Raw genomic sequence first — 4,876 nt, 5'->3', positions numbered from 1 at the left:
TTTATGAAGTCTTTTATGCGTGGAATCAACTGTAAAAAGAAAATAAAGAGGCCAAAGCCCTACATTATGTCATAGTAGCTTTTGTTTTCTTATCCGTGGGGGATTGGGCATATACAACCTGAGCAGAGTTGTCTTCCAGTGGCATGCCACAGAAAATGCTTCTAAAAGAAAAACCAAATCAGACCTTGACTATCTATCAAGTCCCCAGAAGTTATGACACTGTAGTGCATGTCACATGGTCACCCTCTGCAAACAGGTCTTGATCCCCCAACTGCATGCCAGCTCAGACCCAAAGGTGCTTTGGAGACTGGGTGGGGCTGTTCTAGTTCCTGTGTTCAGCTACAAGAACTCCTCAAAGGTTTTCAGGAGCTATGGGTTTGGACTGTTCTTGTTCCTGATCCCTACCATGGTTTCTTATAGAAAGTTTCTGCTTATGAGCTTCCTGGTCCACACCAGGCAGGCACATTGACAAAACCTCCTGTGGTTTTTGCACCACTACAGCTGGATACACTTCCCTTCAACCTGCATTGAAGGTGGTTTAGTTCTGGGAAAAATATGACTTTTCTCCAGAGGGACTTTTTAGTTCAGAGGAATAATAAAACTTGTCTATGAGTAAACACTGATGTGTCAAGTGCATTAAAAACTTGGTCCTACTTTTTCAGGTATTTAAAATATTGCTATAACTTTCAGAAATACTTCTTTTAAGGGTTATTTACTTGATTTTTTCATTGGGCAAAAAAAAGTTCATGGAGCATAAATTATAATAAATAAGGGTTAAAAACATTTTTATTGAAAGTTTGGAACTGGACACACAAGCCTTTTGTTCCTGCTTCCTCAGACTTTGAGATCAGCTAAAGGAGACCCTTGAAAAGGACAGCAGTTTCCCCATCCCAAAGTAGAAGGGCTCAGAAGGTGGTGGGGGGTCTGGGAAGGGTACTGAAAGACAGTCTCCTCCAAAACAGAAAAACATGGTGAAACTAAGGTGACCAAGCAAGCAAACCTGAAGCACTCAGCAGGGACTCTCCTTTACCTCCAGCACATAGCCTTCCTGCCCCTCTCAGAAGAAGGATCCCAGAGTCCCCAAGGACTAAGTTCATTGGCATAACCAAGTCCTTAAGCATCAAGCAGCTTTCTTAGACATAGTTTCTGGGAGTAGACTTTAAGCCACATGGTTTTGGAAGACTTTTTTTCTCATTAGCATATGCCTCTATTTAGTGGGCATGACACATGGCATTTACCAATAATATCAGAAGTATGTGCCAGGAGGTCAGGCCTCTGGGTTTGCTGGGTCAGGAGAGTTCACGTGTTTGTACTTCCCCATTTGTGAAGGTTGAGCCTGACAAGCCAAAAGGCAGGAGCGGGGTGGGGGCCAGAAGAGATCCCAAGTGCTTTTCCCAAAATGCTCATCATTCCCAAGGGCACAGCCTTTCAGGAAACCCAAGAGCTCTAGTGTCACATCTCTATCCTTCAAATGTGACCCAGTGCAGACTTCCAGGGATGCATACCTCCTCCTCTTCATTCATTTTTACAGCAAGTCTCAAGGAGGTAATTGTGATAATTTGGAGTAACCTCTCTTTTATCTGCAGTATGAACACATTTAAGAAGACTATGAATGCCAGAAATAAACTGCAAAGCATCTGTGGGGATATTTTCTTTAGTTAAAACAAACCTTTTCCCCTACTTTTGTGATACTGGAAATTGAACCCAGGGGCACTCTACCACTGAGCTACATCCCCAGCCCTTTTTTTTATATTGAGACAGGGTCTTACTACATTGCCAGGAAGTGATGATACTTCCCTGGCCTTAAACTTGTCATCCTCTTGCCTCAACTCCTAAGTAGCTGGAATCACAGGCCTCTACCATCAGGCACCCAGTTGGTGTCACTTTTAAATATTACCAACAAAGATGTTTCTGATTTCAGAATCACTGGTGACTAGTCAGTAATTCCTTTGTTAGGGGATGAAAGGAGTTAGGAAATATGGTACTTTTTCAGGGATACCATCCTGTCCTGCCTCAAGCCCAGCTTGACAGGTCCAGACAAGGACTTCCTACTTCAACAGGAAGCCCTTCCCCAAATAGGTCCTCAAGGCCAATCCTGAGGATCACAGGACACCCAGACAAATGTGCATGGAGAGGTTCTAATCCCAGCTTTACCACTTGGGGCATGTGGTAAAGCTGGGATTGGTTTATGCATATGGAGCACTCACTTCTCAGGCAGCAATAGGAAACAAAGGTTAGTTTCGTGTCCCACTATCTCTCACCATCCCTTAGAGGCCTCCCTACCTTCACTGAAACCAGGAGGCGGTTGAGGATGGTGAGAGCCAGGTTAAAAGTGGTCTGAGAGAGGTGAAAGATGTTTCAGGAGCCACACCACGACTTTCTGGAAGTCATTGCAGATCTCAGCCTGATTGAAAAGGTAGGCAGGGAGGGCAGAAGTATTTCCGAGTTTGGGGCAGCCCGTGTCCACCAGTAGCACGAGCTGCCGGCTTAAGGTGAACTGAGGGGCTATGAGAAGCCCCATCACCTTAATCCCGGGATGGGATTAAGTGCCTCTCGGTGGCCCGGCGTCTCACCCATTGGTACCCCAACTCCAAGGGCACCTGCTTTTCGTTCTAATTCCCCAAATGCAATAGGGCCGGTTAGGAGGCAACTATTAGCAAAATTCCTTCCTGGTGCGGGAAGTCAGGGAATCCCGCCTAGAGCCGCGAATGGAGACGCACCTGAAGGGCCGGGCCTTCTGAGTTTTAGACACCTGATTGCGGATGCAGCGGATCCGCCAGTGAGAAGGGCCCCGCCCCGAGGACCGGTACCTGGAGGTTGCCGCCCCTCCACAGACGTTCTTCGCGAAGCTGGGCCAGATGCAGGTGAACGAGAAGCCTGCGCTCGTCCAACAGGCCACTCCAGTCGGAGGACACACCATGATCGCGCTGGGAGGACTGCTGGGTGGGTGGCGGGGACGCGGCCGGAGCGGTAGCAGGGACCCCGCCTGCGGCTTGCTGAGCTACCGCTGCCGGGTGCTGGGACAGCAGGGGTAGGCTCGCCGACGGCGCGGAGAAGGACGCCGCCCCAGGCTTGAGGATCGCCTGCAACTCGCTGGAGGACGGCGGCGCGGCAGGAGAGGCTTTGCTAGGAGAAGGCGGGAGAAGGCTAAATCCCCCAGAGCTCTGCAAGGCGCTTTCCTCCGAGGCTGACCGCTCCGGTGGGAGGCGCGCGTCTGAGGCCATGGCGTGGCAAGGATCCTAGGTCTGAGTGGTGGCTTAACCTGGCTTTTTATAGCCCAGTGCAAGGGACTCTGCAGCAGGAGCTCCGGGGTAGGGGCGGGCTCGGCGGGCCCCACCCCCAGCCCTCGCCGGGGAAGTGCAGGGTCTTGGCACTAGCCCGGGGGGGGGGGGGGGGGGGGATGGGCGGCGCACACCTGGCACTACTAGACCGAGCTCACTCAGGTGAGTGAAAGATCCCCATCTTTCCTTCCCATCTCCACATACACCTTCTGTACGCCTCTTCCCCACTTGTGGCCTGAGCCTCATGCAGTCTTCAGCCCTCCGTGTGGTGGCTAGTGACCAAGCCGACCCTGAACATTCGTGTCCGAGCACACATCCTGTGTCTTATCTCATAGTACAGATTTGGGGATACAGGTAGAGAAGCATCAGGAGCTCAGCTCCTCAATAAGACAGGTTTGCTATGGAATTTCCAACCTGCAGTGTGTGTCTGACCTCTCGGAGTCTCCTTCTCTAAAAAAGTGATGATACTTCCCTCAAAAGTATCATCCATGCATGCATTTATCTTTTCAGTAGTTATTTATAGAAGGACTGCTATATGTTAGGTGCCAGAACATAACAGTGAACAAAATGAGCATGATACTTACATTCCAGTTAGGAGAGAGAGACAAAAAACAAAAGTAGAATATATGGGGGTAAACCAGGCAGGGTGGCTCACACCTGCAATCCCAGCGGCTCTGGAGGCTAGAGCAGGAAGTTCAAAGCCAGCCTCAGCAAATTATGGAGGTCCTAAGCAGTTCAGTGAGACCCTGTGTCTAACTAAAATACAAAAAATGGCTGGGGATGTGGCTCAGTGGTTAAGTGCCCCTGATTTCAATCCCAGGTGTCAAAATACACACACACACACACACACACACACACACACACACACAAATACCAGCAATTCCCCTCTTGAGTATAGGCCCAACAGAAATGTTCATGTATGTACCAAAAGACACATAATGCTTAGAACCACACTATTTGCTAAGGCCCAAACTCTAGCTGAAATGCTCATCAGGAGCTAGAGCTAAATGAGATAGATAGGTTGTGGTATATTCACACCATGAAATATTGCATTTTGTTGAAGAATAATGAACTACACTATGCTTAGCAAGATGGAAGAATCTTACAAACATACTGAGTGTAAGGGAACAGAAACACTGTATGACTGGTTTATATGAGATTTTGTTTAAGAGATGGGGTCTTGCTACATTGCCCAGGGTTGACCCCCAAACTCCTGGGCTCAAATGAACCTCCTGGCTCAGCCTCCCTGGTAGCTGAGATGACAGTTACCTTCCATTGTATCCGGCCTTACAAGAAAAACTCATTACATTGTTTAAATGGAGAAAGTGGTTACCTTTGGAGATGAATGCAATATGACTGGAAGGGGACACAAGGAGCTCATGGGGGGGCTGATTATGCTCTATTTCTTTATCTGGATGCTGATCACATAGGTAAGTTTACCTTGTGAAAACAGATCAAGGTCTATACTTGTGATTTATACATTTTCTTATGCAAGTTACATGCTGTTAAAATTTGATCCCATTAAATGTATGAGATTATTAAAATATATGGGAATACTAAAGGAGAAAAAAGAGGAACAGAAGATGTATTTAAAG

This window comes from Callospermophilus lateralis, chromosome 5, assembly GCF_048772815.1.
Source record: "Callospermophilus lateralis isolate mCalLat2 chromosome 5, mCalLat2.hap1, whole genome shotgun sequence".
In the NCBI taxonomy this organism is placed as follows: domain Eukaryota; kingdom Metazoa; phylum Chordata; class Mammalia; order Rodentia; family Sciuridae; genus Callospermophilus; species Callospermophilus lateralis.
The sequence above is the reverse complement of the archived record's forward strand: the minus strand, read 5'-3'. Positions refer to the sequence as shown.